This window comes from Chenopodium album, chromosome 9 (assembly GCF_948465745.1).
Source record: "Chenopodium album chromosome 9, dcCheAlbu1.1, whole genome shotgun sequence".
Classification (NCBI taxonomy): Eukaryota; Viridiplantae; Streptophyta; class Magnoliopsida; order Caryophyllales; family Amaranthaceae; genus Chenopodium; species Chenopodium album.
The window spans coordinates 14,552,543-14,570,787 of NC_137842.1; the positions used below are offsets into that span (position 1 = coordinate 14,552,543).

At 36.5% G+C, this 18,245-nt stretch overlaps 1 long non-coding RNA gene across 1 annotated transcript; it reads left to right on the forward strand.

Moving 5' to 3' along the window:
- The first annotated feature begins 15,327 nt into the window (after positions 1-15,327).
- Positions 15,328-16,823, forward strand: LOC145559587 (uncharacterized). The gene is made up of 2 exons (XR_014092781.1): positions 15,328-16,351; positions 16,648-16,823. It is a non-coding gene; the product is annotated as an uncharacterized LOC145559587 (long non-coding RNA).
- Positions 16,824-18,245: the final 1,422 nt, after the last annotated feature.

Consider the following 18,245-nt stretch of genomic DNA (forward strand, 5'->3'; position numbering starts at 1 on the left):
TAGGAGTATTGCTTAGTTTCAAATTATTAGACTTAGTTTATATTTTTCATTTAAAGTTAATTTATTTCAGCTTTATTAAAATTCCATCAATAATGTAATTTGATTTTATTAATGAAATTTAAGCTTTTAATTAGATATTTACTTTAAAATTATTTTATTAAAGCAATGAAAACCGAAAAAATTAATTTTCCAGAAATTCTTCGAGTACGGAAGTCGAAAATTTTCCGAAAAACACCGAAATTTGCCTAGAATTTTTCTGTGAATTAGCGTCGCTTATTTGCAACTGGCGCCTGCCAAGGAAGTCTGGCGTCAGGCGCCTGTGTCGTCGGCTGGCGCTGATGGTCGTTGTCTGGCGCCAGAGCTTTCTCTACGACGCCGATATTTCGCCGATCTTCTATCGAATTTTTAATTAATTCTGGGATGCAAGATTTTCGAAAAATTAAGTGGTTGCACCCGTAAACGGTTGCCTACGTATCCTTTCTTAAGGAATCAGGCCAAACGTAGCTCTCTTGAGTATCCTACTCAAGTAATTATGGGTAGTATTTCTTAAGTTGGTCAAGATTTGTCATGTTCGAGAACTCATTGCCATCCATATCAGCTAGTTTTGCTGCACCCCCTGACAGGATTGTTTTGACAATGCAGGGGCCAGACCAATTAGGTCTAAATTTTCCCCTTGGATCTAAAACATTTTTCCTTAGTGCTTTTAACACCAAGTCTCCTACTCTGATGTTTCTTGTCTTGACCTTCTTATTAAAATGCCTAGCCATGCGAGTTTGATAACACTGAGTGTGATGCAGAGCTTCTAGTCGTTTCTCATCGAGTAGAATTAATTCTTCATATCTTGCCCTAGTCCATTCAACTTCATCGAGTTTACACTCTAACGCAATGCGTAGAGATGGTATTTCTAGTTCGACAGGTTGTACGACATCCATTCCATATACCAAGGAAAATGGAGTATTTCCTGTTGATGTGCGAATCGACGTGCGGTAACCCCACAATGCGAAGTGAAGTTTGTCAGGCCAATCCTTATAATTTACCATCATTTTCTCGATGATAGTCTTCAGATTTTTATTAGCTGCCTCGACTGCTCCATTCGCTTGAGGTCTATAAGGGGAAGAATGATGATGTTGAATGCCGTATTTTTGTAGCAATTCTTCACATTCGACTTGAAAGTGAGTTCCATTGTCACTTATCATTTCATGTGGGACTCCGTATCGAGAAATGATATTTCTCTCGATAAAGAGTGCTACATGTTTTGCAGTGAGTTTAGCGTATGATTGCGCTTCGACCCACTTTGTGAAGTAATCAATTGCTACTAATATATATTCGTGGCCTCCTATTCCTGGGGGAGTGATTTTGCCGATGATGTCAATTCCCCATGTAGATAATGGCCATGGCGATGTGTAGGTGTAGAGCAAGGATGGAGGAACTTGTTGTAAATTGGCATAGATTTGGCACTTAGGGCATCTTTTTACATATTGATGGCAATCCTTATTCATTGTGGTCCAATAATATCCTTCTCGCATTATTTTTTGGACTAACATTTTGCCATTTATATGAGTGCCACAGATTCCTTCGTGGACTATCCTCGTTGCTCTTCGTGCATCCTTTTTTCCTACACATAAGAGAGCTCGACCCTTAGGTACCCTTTTATGTAGCTCGTTGTCTATGGGTACATATTAGGAAGCCAAAAGCCTTAATGCTCGTTTTGCTCTTTTGTCAGCATGGGGAGGGTATTCTCCTTTGGTGACATAATTGAGTATATCCGTGTACCACGGTTCTTCTTCTTCTTCTTCTTCTTCTTCTTCGTCTTGGACTACTTCGTTGTCTTCTATAGCCTGGATGTATGTTGGTTTGTGCCTTTTTTCTATCGTTAGAGGCATTTGCTCAATTTCCGTGGGAATCCTAACCTTTGAGGCCAGTCTTGCCAAGGCGTCAGCAAATTGATTTTCTTCCCTAGGTAGATATGTGTATTCTACCTTCTCTAACTGATCGGTAAGAGTTTCAAGATAGGTTTGGTAAGGGGATAGGCTTTCGCTCCTTACTTTCCACCTTTTAGATATTTAATTGATTATCAAAGAAGAGTCTCCGAATATCCTTAACTTTTTTACACCCAATGCCAAAGCTATTTCAAGGCCTACCACGCATGCTTCATATTCAGCAGCATTGTTGGTAACGTCGAAATCAAGCTTTATGGAGATTGGAACATGCTCTTCTTTAGGTGATACTAGTAATACTCTAACGCCACATCCCTTTTGGTTTGAGGCTCCGTGGAAGTATAAAGTCCAAGTATCATCTTCGGTAACCATTAAGTCTTCGTCTGGAAATTCATTGTCTTGTATTGGCGTCGAGTCTTCTATTGAAAAATATGCTAGAAAGTCTGACACCACGGATCCTTTGATAGATTTTTGCGGCATAAACCTTACATCAAACTGGGCTAGATTGACTATCCATCTCGATATGCGTCCATTGAGTGTAGATTTCTCAAATAGATACTTGAGTGGATCTAATCGGGAGACTACGAAGACGGTATGCACTAGCATGTAATGTCTTAACTTGGTTGTGGCCCACACCAAGGCGAGGCACAACTTCTCGAGTGGCGTATAGCGTGCTTCTTATTCGAGCATCTTCTTGCTTAGATAGTAGATTGCATTCTCTTTGCCTTCTACTTTTTGTGCTAGCATAGCTCCCATTGTCTCTTTGGTAACCATCAAATATAACCTAAGAGGTATTCCGGGAAGTGCTGGTGCTAATACGGGAGGATTTGCGAGATAGGCTTTGATCTTTTCAAAGGCTTTTTGACACTCATCATCCCACATCACTGGTACATTCTTCTTGAGCTTTTTGAAGATTGGTTTACATATTGTCGTCAATTTTGATATGAACCTACTTATGTATTGCAACCGGCCAATAAATCCTCGAATTTGATTCTCAGTCTTGGGCGGTGGCATTGACATGATTGCTTTGATTTTTGTTGGGTCTATCTCTATTCCTCTAGATCTTATGACATAACCCAAAAGCTTGCCTGAGGTGACTCCAAAAGCACACTTGGCTGGATTCAACCTCATATTATATTTTCTTAGCCTTTCGAAAAATTTCCTTAAGGCTACTTGATGGCCTGGACGGTCTTTTGATTTCACGATCATATCGTCGACATATACCTCGACGGTCTTTATGCATCATGTCATGGAGTAAGGCAGTTGCTGCGCGTTGGTAAGTAGCACCCGCGTTTTTCAACCCGAATGGCATCACCGTGTAGCAGTAAGTGCCCCATGGTGTTATAAAAGTTGTTTTCTCCATGTCTTCTTTTGCCATGAGAATCTGGTTGTAACCTGCGTACCTATCCATGAACGAGAGAAGCGCGTGATTTGCCGTGTTATCCACCAGAATATCGATGTGTGGTAAAGAGAAGTCGTCCTTTGGACTTGCCTTATTTAGATCTCTATAGTCGACACACATTCTTACCCTTCCGTCTTTCTTCGGAACTGGGACGACGTTGGCGACCCATTCGGGGTATTTGGATACCTTGATGAAACTTGCAGTTATTTGTTTTTGAACTTCTTCTTTTATTTTAAGAGATACGTCGGGTTTCATTCGACGTAACTTTTGTTTTACGGGTTTCATTCCTGGAATTAGTGGTATAGTGTGTTGAGCTATTTCTCAATTAATGCCGGGCATATCCTCGTATGACCAAACATCGATAAATTCTTTAAGTAAGTTAATTAAATCGGTTCTTTCTTGTTCATTAAGTGTTAATCCGATTTTAACTTCTCTTTTATGGTTTGAATCATTTGAGATATCAACCGTTTCGGTTTCTTCAATTACCGGTGTTTTATTTTCGAGTGTTTCCATTGCTTTAATAATTTCTTCGTCTTTTTCATTGTTAGTTAAGCAATGCTCGTCATCTTTGGTTAGAGAAGAACACAAGAAATAAGGAGAAGAAGAAATATTATTATACTCTGAGATCATTACATCAAAGAGAGATATGTCCTCATGGACTTGGTCACTAACTATTCTAGGAGAAGAAATAGGAGGGGAAGGTACTACTACTAAAGATTTAGAAGACTCTAGGGGGAGAGACTCCGACTCAGACTCTGACTCAGACGACTCTTCAAACATCGGTCCTTGCCCTGTTGTGATGGATATTTTTCTTCCGCTTGGAGTAGTCACCTTGATAGTCTTGCGCCACCCTTGTAGTGATCCTTCAGGTGGAGTGATTAGCTTCGAGGGATCGAAGCTTTCGCTTTGTAGGACTGTTTGAATTAGCGAGGAGTTATCCTCTTTATAAGTTGGCTCATTCTTTTCTCGCCCAAACAGTAATCCCATGACGTTAAAGTCAAAGCATGGGGGTGCTTTCTCCTTGTGGACAGGAGTTGGGATTTCATCTATGAAGTAGCAATCCAAGAAAATCTCAAATCCCGGTTGTCTTATGTCGTTTACAACAAATGGCTCGGGAAATTCATGGCATGGATAGTCCTCTCCTTCTTTTATAAATTGACCATTAAGTGTAAGAGGGTACTGATCCATTGGGATTGCTTTCTTTTGAGTGCGAGCGTCTCTACGTGCCTTTGATTTTTCCTGGGCTCGCTTGAGATCTTTCCGAGTCGGTTCGAAACCAAGTCCGAAAGTGTCTAACTTAGGGAGGCCAGGTGACTCCGGTGATCTTGCCATTCCTTTCTTCTTTCCTAGGGTCATCCCAGGAAAATGTCCTTTTTTCTTCAGCATAGTATTTACAATCATGTTGGAATGGGGGTCATGGAAAAGAGGGGTCCTTTCATCCTCCTGGATTAAGGAGACTTCTTCGTTAAAGCCCCATAAATCTTCATCATCCTCGTCGTGCTCCACATTAATGATTGGATTTTCTATAGACTTGATCCTCATAGGCGAAGCATCGATGGTGATAGGAATACCCCCAACTATAGCTTTTACTTGTTGGTTGAGAGATGAGGGGACGGCCTTTAGGTCATGAAGCCAAGGGCGTCCCAACAACAAATTGAACGAAGCTTTAATGTCTACTACTTGGAAAGTAGTAGCATGTTCTATTCCTCCCGCCGTTACATTTAGGGTAATTTTACCAAGAGCTTGACGACGAGTGTTGTTATAGGCCCTTATTGTGTAGACGGAGTTAAATCTTCATCCCTTATGCCTAGCATCCTCGCAGTTCTAAGTGGACAGACGTTGATGGCCGATCCGTTGTCTACAAGAGTCATAGGGACATTCATTCTCTTGCAAACTACTGTGAGGTTTAATGCCTTGTAGTGTTTGTCACCTTCTGGAGGTAAATCCTTGTCAGAAAAGGTGATCAAATTAATTGGACTAGGAAGATCGCTTGTGAGGAAGTTTTCTAATCCCTCAGGAGTAGTGTCAGAATCTATCGCTATTTTGTCCAAGGCATTCATTACAGCCAACCTATGTTCTCGAGATGTTGCCAAAAGTTTCCATACGTTCATCTCAACTTTTGTCTTCTTAAACTGTTTAACAATATCATTGTCTTCAATGATAGGTATGGGAACTTGTTGTGTGGTTAGCATATGTTGTGTTGAAATGGGAGGTTGCATTCTCCCAGATCTTGTGAGGACGTCTATTGATGGGTCTTCTTCAGCCCAAAAGTCATCCGTGGTGTATGACACAGAAGGTGGAGATCCTATTATGTCTTTTAAGTAGACATCTTCTTCATCACTATCCCAAACTCCATTAATGGTTGCATCATCTTCTTGTGAAACTTGGACTAATTTCTTTTCATCAATCATTTTCTAAACTAAATCCTTGAATTTAAAACAGTTTTCGACAGTGTGACCCCCTGATTGATGCCTGATTGATGATATTAACAGTAATATATGTCCGTCCTCTTCAATGATTCGAATGTTCTCGGTTCGAGAGGTTTGATCTCGCCACTCTCAAAGAGCATTTCGAACATTTGTGCATATGGGATCCCAATTGGAGTGTAAATTCTATTGCTCTTCTTGGGTTTTTCGGTGACTTGTAAAGGAAAATGCTTTGCCTCATAAGTCGTTCCCTTGTTAGCTAGAGGTAATGAGATCTTATTAGCTTCCACAAGATCTTGAATAAGGTTTTGAAACCTATAGCATTCATTTGTGGTATGACCGTTTCCTTGATGGTACTTGCAGTAGGATTTGGGATCCCACCTTGGAGATCGCTTTTCTGGTGTTGGATCCTCTGTTGGACCAATAGGTTTGATTAGTCCTTGATCATAGAGATGATCAAAAGTAGCATCATAGGTCATTCCTATGGGTGTGAATTCTCTTTTAAGTTTATCTTTCAGAAGTGGAACCTCGTCATATTTCTTTTGGGGTTCCTTTATAGCTTTGAGAGCTTCACGTAGTAAATGCGATACCTCCATCATAGACAGGGTGAGCAATTGTATATCTTCTTTACTTGCCGGTTCTGGATGATTATCCCTGACATAAAAAAAGGTTTCCTCCTCTTTTTTCTGTGGCATGAATTTCTTTGATAGGTCTAATGAGAGACGAGGGGTCAACCTCGTTTTCCTCATCAGAGATAGCCAGGGCATGAGCGAGAGGTGCATTATCAATGCTTGGCTTCTTACTGGCAGGGGGCAATGGCAGCTTGTTGTTGTCAATTAAGTCTTGGATAGCTTCCTTAACCTTCCAACAGTTTTTGGTAAGATGGCCCCTACCTTGGGGATACTTACAATGTGCATTGGGATTCCAATTAGCCGACCTCTTTTCGACTGGTGGGTCCCCAAATGATCCAATAGGAGTTATAAGACCTTTTGCATTTAGTCGATCAAATGCGGTGTCATAACTCATGCCAATAGGAGTAAAGTTCCTCCTAAATGGTTTCTTTTGTCCTTAATTGTTCATAGCAAGGAATGAAGGAGTTATGTCTTCGATAAGTGCAATTACTAGATATATCAAGGATCACTATTATGGAGATAATAAGTTCATCCTATAGGGTCGTCAATGTTTGGTGCTAGATATGACAATTGATCTTTGGGCTAGCTTAATAGCCCAAAGCCTTATAGAATGGATCCTACAAGGTCACACATAAGAGTATTGGGTTAAACAAGTTAGAGGCCCATTATTGGGCCTCATGAGTTCATGACATACCATATTGATAATTGGGCTTGGATAGTTAGAAGAGTCTTATGGGTTTTGGACTTGACATGGTTTTATTTCTAGATATGATCTATAAATATAAACCATGCCTAGGGTTGCAAAAAAAGAACAATTGACATACAGTGAATTGTCACACAAGCAACCAGTTTTCCTAAAATCCCTAACTCTCTCTCTCTCTACTCGGCCCTCTCTCTCTCCTCCCTGTCCGTACGACCCTCCCTTGTGGGTGGCGCGTGTGGTGGTGCGTGGGTGGTGTTGTGGTGTGTTCGTGGCTCAAATCTCCGTTGAAGGTTGATTGAAGTGTTCAGTCACAACTAACTAGCATTAGTGGAGGTTTAATCCATGCTCGTGGACTAAGTAGAGGAATCACGCTTGGGGCTCTTTATCTCCCATTGTTCTTGCTCGATCGCACGTGGAATCACGCTTCAAAGGTACGATTATATGTTCTTTATGTGTTATGCATTAGATCTTGGGATTAGGTACTGTATGAATATGATTCATGTTTATTGCCGCTGCGTAGTACCTATAATTCCCTACAGTGGTATCAGTTAGCCTATTGCATTTACGCATATTGACTATAATTCTTTGATAGTCCACAATTTTAATTCAATTAAGAGGGAGATTAATTTAATTATGGTTCAATTATTATATTTAATGTGATTAAACTTTTGGAATCGATTAAATGTGATTTAATTATGCTCAAAATAGCCATGAAGAGACCGAATTTTAGCCCTAATATGTTCGAAAATTTCGAACCCCCTAACCCTATTTTTTCGAAATTCCTAGCCCTAAAATATGATTTTTATGCTTGATTTTGATTTAATTCGATTTATTTTATGATTCATAATTTTAATCGGATTGATTTATGCATAAAAGTGTTTTATGTATGATGATCAATTTAATTTTAAAAGTTAGAATTAAATTGGGATTAATTTTATGATGAACCCTAATTTTAAAGTTGAATGTGATTTAATTTTAATCTTATGGACTGATTTAATTTAATTTTAATAAATGTTATTTTAATTAAATTAAAAACAAAAAAAAATTATTATTTTGGTCGGCAACCGCGGCTGGGTGGCGCAGCCACGGCGGCTGCCGACCAGGTGGTGGTCCAAGAGGGAGGGAAGGGGAGGGCGGAGGTCGGGGTGGCTATGGGCAGCAGCGTGCAAGTGTTGCACGGCTGCTGCCACGGCTGCCAGAGCAGCTGCCCGCTGCTGCCTTGCGGTAGTGGTTGTTGTTATGGCAGCGAGCCACCGTGGCTAGCTTCAGCTAGCCAACCACGGTAGCCGGCGGTGGTGGCTTGCGGTTTTTTTCAAAAAAAAAAAAAAAAAAAAAAAAAAAAAAAAAAAAAAAACTGTTTTGAAAAATTATTTCAAGATAATTATGAATTATTTTGGGATAAAATCAGTTTTATTTTGGATAAGATAAAATATTTTGAAAATATGATCTTTTATTTTAAAAGATAAAATTGGTTTTATTTGGATAAAATATTTTATTTTAGGATAAAATCAAATAATCAAAAGTTGTTATATTTGATATTATCCATATTTAAAGTTGTTATTTTGATAATTATCCATAATTAAAGTGGTTAATTTTGGATAAGATTTGTTAGGATATTCTGAGCATATTCCAAAAGGATAATAATTGATTTAAATAATGTGATTATCCCATAATTATTTTTGGATAAAAATTGATTTAAAATTTTGTGATTGGCTAGTAATTAGGATAGAATTTCCTAACTTTGTTAGGATAATCTTTGAGGATAAATATGATTTATCTTTAAGATTAAAATAAGATTTGATTTTATCTCATGACTAAGTTAGAATATATGATATTTTATTGATGGTCATGAATAATATATGATATTATCTAATTACATTAATTAAAATATGAGATATTTTGGTGCCATGTTTCCTTAATTGTGAACATTTGATGTTGTAGTTTAGGAAAGCATGATGAGTGATTTATTATGTGGCAATTTTATAATATATGATGTTATTTATTGCTATATAATGACTAGTATGGCCCAGTAGATTGCTAAATACGATCTGCGCATCGTGATGTATTTTTGTAATCTTAATACAGTCTACGTACCGATAAAGTATTTTTGTAATTTTATTTCATTTTATTTAAGTAGTAGATAGAATAGAGTACAATTACAGGTTGCAGTTAATCCAAGAAGCTCATGAAGTGAAGGCCCAAAGGAGCAAGGTGGATGAGATCCATGAAGGTTCAAGTGGGAGTTTTTTGCTTTATTAGTTTCTTAGGATTAGGGGTCATGCTATGTCTTGTTTATGCATTCAGTTTATTATGCATGTTATATTTTATTGATGTTTTGTGATGATGCGCTAGAGTTCACTATTTAATCACAACATAATAAATCTAGGTCCCAGTAATATTGAGGTTGCTTTTCCAATTAAAAACCCGATGAAACCTTTGATATTTATGACAGGTCATGCCTCAGCTGGGTGTCATACTATATCTTAGGGGAGTGAGGGTAAATCACGTTTTACACTTTTAATTGGTTATACTCAACAAGGTTACCTAAAGAGTTTAGAACCTTGAAGCTAAGGGTAATAATTAAACATGGAGGTACAAACCCTTTAAAAGACAAGTATAAAATTCCAATAAAATCTCTTATCTTCAATATGATTGAATATAAGAAAGTGATTGGAAATCTCTATGATCAAAAGTTGATCAAATGATGCTATTCTTCATCCACTTTATATAAGAGTTAAATAGTTAATTAAACTCTATTATAAATAATGATTGAATAGACTTAGCAAAATCATGAAAAGTGCTTAAAGTAGTTAAGCAAATCATCATTTTGAACCTAAGAGAAGTGTTCTAAGTGGGTCAAATGGGAAAGGTTTAGGAATATATGAGGATTGCATTAAGAAGTTATGGGCCAAGAAATGCAAACAAGTTATTACCTCTCAAACCTAGAACTACTTATATGCTAAAAGTTGTTATGAACAACAAATGTTTCAAATTAAATGGACTAATTCCAAATGATTAGAAACTACCTCATATAGTTGGAAGGTAAAAGAATGGAAATGTTCCAATTTAAGAAGTATATTATAGAAATTGATTTAGCACATTGATACTTCTTGGACATATGATGTCTTGTTTAGTTCTCTCATTGAGAATGAGGTTGAACTAAATGAAGAAGTATGGCTAAGGGATAAATAAATCTACAAGTTTAGAAGCAAATGTTGCTACTTCCAAGTAGAATCTACGAGTCTAGAAGCAAAACTTGCAACTTTACAAGTAAAAGCTATATTTCACCTTACCTTGTTATTGGCTAGAATTAAATAAATGTTATTCATTCTTGCCATCATCAAAACACCATTCAATGTTAGTGCTGACTAAGCATCGAAGATTCAAAAACGTGGAATAAATGTTATTCTATGCTTCATTGAGTCATAATGTGTTTTGAGTTGCTAAATAGGTTCAAAGTTCTATATGATAGAAATAATTGAACCATTTATATAAATGAATTGTCTCTAAAATGTCAAATAATTCGAACAAAAATGAACATTGCATGCGAAAGATCCAAAGGGATGGACTTTCAATATCATTAGATTATGAATCCATTGATATATGTAAATATCATTCTAATTTCAAAGTATTGATAAAGTCACCATTTAGAGAAATGATGATGAGAACTCAAGGTCGAATACATATCGATGTAAGAAAACCAAAGGTTCAAAGGCTAGAGAAGGAAAATGAAACTTCATTTGTGATATGATCACAGTGCTTAGTTGAAGCATAAGTATGAAAATTTTGAAAAGTTCAAAATGTTCAGTATGAAGTTCAATATCAACTTGACAAGATAATAATTGCATTACAATATGATTGTAATTGTGAAAATTTGAGTCAAGACATTTACTTGGCAACACATTCAAAATATTGCGATATGATCGTAATAATGAGAATTTAAGCCAAGACCTTGATGAACATCCAAGAGTTGTGAAATCGTTTTACGACAAACTTCGAAAGAAAACCTTGTAAAGTGTTTATGAAGGGAGTTATCAATCTATATGAGATATATTTTGATAATGGATGAAAATTACCTATCTTCCAACCATTGTTCAAGGGATATACTTTTAAGATAAGCTACAAAACTAAACAAAGAAACATAGGTCAAATCAAATTGTAGCAAAGGTTTCATATGTGATATGGATAAGAAGAGTTCTTATAAGTCTTTCTACAAAGCAAGGAATAAAAGTTGTATTAAATCGTTTAATGCACGATCAATTCCTATACAGAGCATGGGGTACTACTACACAAATCATACTTAGCACAAAATGTTTGTTGCTCAAGTAGGTGCCCTTATGGAAATTGTTCCAAAAGGTCAAGTGGGAGTAGTATAAATCTCGAAAGAGTTTGAGAAAAGCAACAAACAAACATGGTTCAAACCATGTTTGGTTCACCCTATGCTAAAAGTGCCTCCTCAAAAGGCAAGTGGGAGTATAAGAATCTCGAAATGTTTGAGAGCCTTAAAAAGTTCAAGAAAAGTGATTTCGAAAATCTTGAAGAAATTCAAGAAGTAATCGAATAAAAGCAACAATATGAGCATGATTCACCTCATGTTACAAATGACAACGCGTGGTCTCATTAAGTGTAATGGGAATAATAACCATGTGTCGAAGGTAGTACATTCCAAGTGCACATCCTCAATTGTCGTTTCTCATTGAAACTAAACAAAGTTGTTGTATAAGTTTCAATTGTTGCATCAAAACCCACAATGATGACTAGCATATGTAAAACTTAGTCAAAGAAATATGATTTCATATTGATTAAGAGTTCTAAAATATTCATTTTGTAACATCATGATTATGCAAGTAACAAAGATGATTTGACAAGTTATAACTCCAAGTGGTTTAAAAACCAGGAAATCTGAAATAGATTCTAAGTCTGTAAGCAAGTGTATGACACTTGAATAATTTGCCTAATTGGGTGAGACCCATTATAAGCAAAACAGACAAGAAAGAAAAATGTTTTCTAAGTAAGCAAAGACTTGTTAAAGGATTCAACTAATTCATAGTATGACTATGACTACGTCGAAAATTTTACATTAGTCATGTTGCAAAGATCTATTAAAGATATTTTAGTGATTACTACCTTATAAGATTTGGTAGATGGATTTCAAAACACTTTCTTGAAATTGTTCATGAAAGAAGATTTGTATATGATACAATCAAAAGTTTGAAGATCCAATAATCCTAGGGATGCATAGCATCATGGAGTTAGTGTTCTTAATTTTGTGAGTAAATCAAATCATTTGATGTTCTCGTAAAATGAAGAAAATGTCTTGTGTGTACAAGATGTTTAGTGGGAGCTATGAAGTCTTCTTGGTCCAGTATAAAGAGAAATTATTCATTGCTTGAAGGGTCAAGTAATGGCTAATGCATTTTGTATGAAAAACCTTGAAGAAAAAGATGAGTACATTTGGGATTCAAAATCTATAGAGATAGGTTTTGATGGATGTTTTAGCTTGATTAAGAAACTTATATTGATAAGATTCTTATAAGGTTCAACGTTATATTGAAAGGAGTTTCAATCCCATGTAACATGGCACATTGATCAATGATTCAATGCTTTGAGAAAGGTTGATGAAATTAAGGTCTTGAGTGATGATCCTTATGCAGTTTGCAAAGGATGCATCATGCATGTCATGGACTATACTCGTCTATTTGATTCACATGTCTTAAGAACAAGTGATGATAGATTTCAGTCGAAATCCAATGTAACGTTGGAATACAAATTAGAAATTCCAGAGTTCCTTGCGAAAAGGCGAAGGAAAATTCTTAGTGTATGGAGATGAAAATGATTATAAGATTTAGAAATTGCAAAGTTCATGTTTATGAGAATGTCTCATGAACTTTACTTACTAAACCCCTTCCATTTCCAAAGCATGAGAAACATGCTAATGAAACTGGATTGAGGCAAATGATGTAATTGGAAGTTGTATTTGTTTTTGGGGAAAAACAAGTTACATGTGTAATACATTCATTTGCAGAATTATGTTTATCAATTGAAACAAAGTTTCAATCTTATTTAATCGTGGTTTCAAGATTAAATAAAATGTCCAAAATAATTATGAATTGATGGGCTTATCAGGTTGATGACCTGTTGAATGAAACCCCACAGGTGAACTAAATTCATACATTATTTAAGTTCCTAGTTCGGAATCATTAAACTGGACATAAATGATTTCATAAATTGGACTAGCATGTAAGATTGATTGGATAGTGCAGTTTCATGGGCTATAGGAGCATAGTGATGATGCTCGGTCAATCACATGGATATGCATGAATGATGCATGATCGAACTACTGACCTACTTTGAAGTTCAAGTATAGAACTTCCGGATATATTAGTGGATTCCTTTGACATGAGTGGAACATTGATTTCATTCAATGGATGTTATGGTTGTGGTACACTCAAACGTCTGCCCGTAACTAGAGATTATAAAGGGTGTTTCCCGGTTATTTCAGAAGTTGAGTGGGAGATTTGGTTGCCACAAGATTGGATAGAGTCTACCTATTTAATTAGGAATGTGTCTTGGCCCCTTGAAGAGGGAGAATTCAGAAAATGCATGGTCGTTCTCAAATGGATTACATAGTAACCATTTGTTTTGTAATTCTCACTCAGTTTTCAAGAAAAGATTTGTAGACTAATATGATCACGACATGAGATGCAATCATATTATCAAATCGACACACATTGACTTAAGGAATTTAAATATTGCGCACTTGTCTCAGACAAGTGGGAGATTGAAGGAGTTATGTCTTCAATAAGTGCAATTACTAGATATATCAAGGATCACTATTATGGAGATAATAAGTTCATTCTATAGGGTCGTCAATGTTTGGTGCTAGATATGATAATTGATCTTTGGGCTAGCTTAATAGCCCAAAGCCTTATAGAATGGATCCTACAAGGTCACACATAAGAGTATTGGGTTAAACAAGTTAGAGGCCCATTATTGGGCCTCATGAGTTCATGACATACCATATTGATAATTGGGCTTGGATAGTTAGAAGAGTCTTATGGGTTTTGGACTTGACATGGTTTTATTTCTAGATATGATCTATAAATATAAACCATGTCTAGGGTTGCAAAAAAAGAACAATTGACATACAGTGAATTGTCACACAAGCAACCAGTTTTCCTAAAATCCCTAACTCTCTCTCTCTCTACTCGGCCCTCTCTCTCTCCTCCCTGTCCGTACGGCCCTCCCTTGTGGGTGGCGCGTGTGGTGGTGCGTGGGTGGTGTTGTGGTGGGTTCATGGCTCAAATCTCCGTTGAAGGTTGATTGAAGTGTTCAGTCACAACTAACTAGCATTAGTGGAGGTTTAATCCATGCTCGTGGACTAAGTAGAGGAATCACGCTTGGGGTTCTTTATCTCCCATTGTTCTTGCTCGATCTCACGTGGAATCACGCTTTAAAGGTACGATTATATGTTCTTTATGTGTTATGCATTAGATCTTGGGATTAGGTACTGTATGAATATGATTCATGTTTATTTCTGCTGCGTAGTACCTATAATTCCCTACAAGGACTTCGGCTAAATTAAAAGTGCTAACGTTGTTTGAGTAGGTGTTTTTGGAAGAAGAAGGATTGTCGTTCTTCTTTCCTTTCCATCCACTGTTGGAGGCAGCTTTCAACTTAGCCAAGTCGTCTTCAATATTGATCCCAATGTCATAGACGGCCTTGAAGGTATGGAGATTATTTTGATACTTGAGATGCTTGGAATATTTTTCTTGAAGGTTTTTTATGAACAACCTTACAGACTCTTTTTCACTTGGCACCTCAATCATCTTAGCTGAGGTTTCTCTCCATTTGTTAAAGAAAGAGGTGAAACCTTCGTTCTCTTTCTGTTTGAGGATTTCAAGTTCCCTATGGTCAATCTCAACTTGAATGTTGCACTTGTATCTATCAACGAAAGCGTTTGCTATGGCACTACTACAAAAATGGTCAAAGGAACCTATAATAAAAGACCCGTTGATTAATTCAACGGCTCTCTTTAATATAATAGATCTGATATTAGAGATAACGGGTCTCGTATGTATCAAAGGGCCCACCAAAAGATGGAGGGAAAAAAAATAAGAGACCCGTAATTGACTTAACAGGTCTCTTATATGTGTAAGGGCCCACCACTTAAAGGATTGATAACAAAACCCTATTCTTTCTCTTCATATTCCCCATTTCAATTTTCATCACAATTCATCCTCTTCACGCCGCTTTCCTTTTCTGAAAGTGATAAAATCTCTCTCTATCTACAACAATAGGTTCTCCATTACAATCCTAGATCCGCTTTATTTCTCTCTCTTCTGGGTCCTTCCCTTTCTCGGTTTCTCATTCCTCCTTTTGGTCCGGCGTTCCGCGGCTTCTCGCTGGTGGTGTGGTGGTGTGAGGTGTCCTTCTCGCCGTCACTTTCTCATAGAAAATCAAAGTTTGTCCATTTTAATTTATTTCTCAAGGAATACTTTGAGTTTTGTTATGATTTTCGTTCTTAATTTCTGAATTTTTGCTGTGAATCAAAGAATATTTTGATGAAATTCCAATGTTAATTTCGCCATATATATACAAGTTGTGATTTATGTGGGTGGAATATTACTGAATTTCAATATTAGTGGTTTTTTTTCCCGGCAATTGTATTTGATTTGGTAAAAGTGAGTTATTATTGGATGAAAATGATTGATTTTTTAGATCTGATTTGTTGATGAATTTGCTAGTCTTTAGAGTGCCTGATTACTCTCATAATCTTAAATTCTGTGAATTTTTTCTTAATGTCATTCACCGTATATCGAATAATTGTTGGGTAAGACTTATACTACCTATATTTTATTTTATTTTATTTTTTACTCATCTAACTCTAATTTCATTTGCTTTTTTTCTTCAGTTATCACTAGTAATTGGTTTCTATGTAGTATGTTGTTAATTAGTTGATTATTTTTCAGATTATTTTCATCCTCTATCTATTTTTTGGTAATCTATTTTTCAGATTATTTTCATTATTAATTTTTTTTTTCAACGTGCCACTTGACTCCACCGAGTCCTACTCCCTCGATGAGATCGTTTCCCACTCTCGCTCCGGCAGATTGTTGGACGTTACTGGAAATCCCTTTTCAATTTGCGAGTTGGGAAGACGAATTGGCCTTATGGGTCTGGTGTTTGGTCGAAGGAAAAGTGGGTTCTTCCTGAGATTGTTGAGGACGACATTGTTTTGGCTTTCAAAGGTAACTCTAATCTGTTTTGGGCTGAAAGCTTTGGAAAATAGTTTCTGGGTATGTCTGATTTGTGGGTTAAACATTGTGTTCTTCTACATTGTCTTATTATGCTCATCTGGGTAATTATATTGTTTATAAGTTTAATAGAGTTTTGGTTGTAGGGTATGTTATCTTAATGGCTAAATGTCACATAGTTAATTACCTTTTTTATTTTTCTGTCGGATCACTAATAAAATTATGCGAGTACTACTATAGCTTTCATATCATTTCATTAAGAGTAATTTGTCATTTTTTTTTTTTGTCAGATTTACGTGATTTCGTCACAAGAAATGCTCAATCAAAAGGAGATGGAAAATGGAGTTGGAAAATAGAGTATTCAAGTCTTTATTAATGTAATTATAATTGTAAATTTCTATAAATTCATTTTTTTTGTTGCATATTATGTTGGATATTTTTTTGTATCACATCAATTTTATTTTAATCCATTGTTATTTCTGTGGTCATAAACTGAAAATTACAGTTTACTTCATTGATTTATCCGCCAGTTTTTTTATTGCAAATAAACAAAATTTTTAAAATTCAAATGCAAACCCGCCCACACCAAATAAAAAGCAAAATTTTTATTTTTTTTTTAAAAGTTGGAGAATAAAGAGAGTTGTTATCTGACATAGTAGGTCTGTTAGATACTCACCAAACAGACCCCTACCTCAAATAACATGTCTGTTTTTCTTCTAAAATATTTATTTCAAAACATATATAACAGACCTGCTTTCACCTACCATGGGTCTCTTTGTCCTTAAAAACAGACCCCTCTAACGAACAGGTCTCTTTATCAAACAGACCCCTGAGATAGAGACCCGTTGTGAGGCGGTTTCTCAGGCATATTTTAACGGGTCTCTTTGCCATTTTTTGTAGTAGTGTGGACTCCCAGGTAGAGGTCTTCTCTTTCTCGAGAGAAAAGAACCATTGTTGGCAAACGGCCTCGAGAGATAGTGAGAACAAAGAGGGGAAAACCTTCTAATCGATACCCTTAATACTCATTATTGTTTCGAAGGCTCTTAAATGAAAATAAGGGTTATCAGTTGCTTTGAATTTCGGGATGTCGTTAGCATTGAACTTCTGCGGAAGAAGATCTTTGTCCACCGAGACCCCTTGTGAAGTAAGCCCTTGAAACTTGTAGTCGCTAGATAGCTTGCTTAGACTCTCTTGCATGAGGTCCATCTGTTGTTGCTTCACGGGATCATCGATCTTGAGTGTGACGAGCTTCAGTGTCTCAGTCACGGTAACCAGTTGGTTCCTAAGCTCATTGACTTCTTCTTGTGTTGCCATTATGGTCTTAGCTTTCCTCTTACGAGCTATGGGTTTGTCGAAAAGTTGGACTTGTATGAAAAGGTTGTCTTTGATTAATCGTCCTTCCTTTCTTGACCACGCGCTGTAATTTAAACCATTTTGCGTTTTAATTACTTGACTCGAATCAACTTGACTTTACGGTTTATTTTAAAGAGGAAAAAATAAAAAAAAAATGAGTGCATATTTTTGGCAAAAATAATGTACATATTTTTAGGGAACTAAATATAGTTTTTTTTTTTTTTTTTTTTAAAAATGGAGGATTAATATCCGACTTACCCCCTAAAAAAATGAAGGAAAAAACGCGCATGCAAGACTCGCTTAGACATGGTCAAAGTGTGTGTATTGATGTGTGCGTTGAGTGTAAGTGACATGCTTGAACTCTTGTGTAAGACCATGCGACTTAGTGCCAAAACTTGATTAATGACTCAAACAAGTACTATTGACAGCGAAAATTAACCGAATTAATTAGCAAACTGGTTAATTAGACACTAGGTGATGACTCGACCAATAATCCGAACTGTCGGCAAAACGACAGGCCTGGCGTCGCACTGTG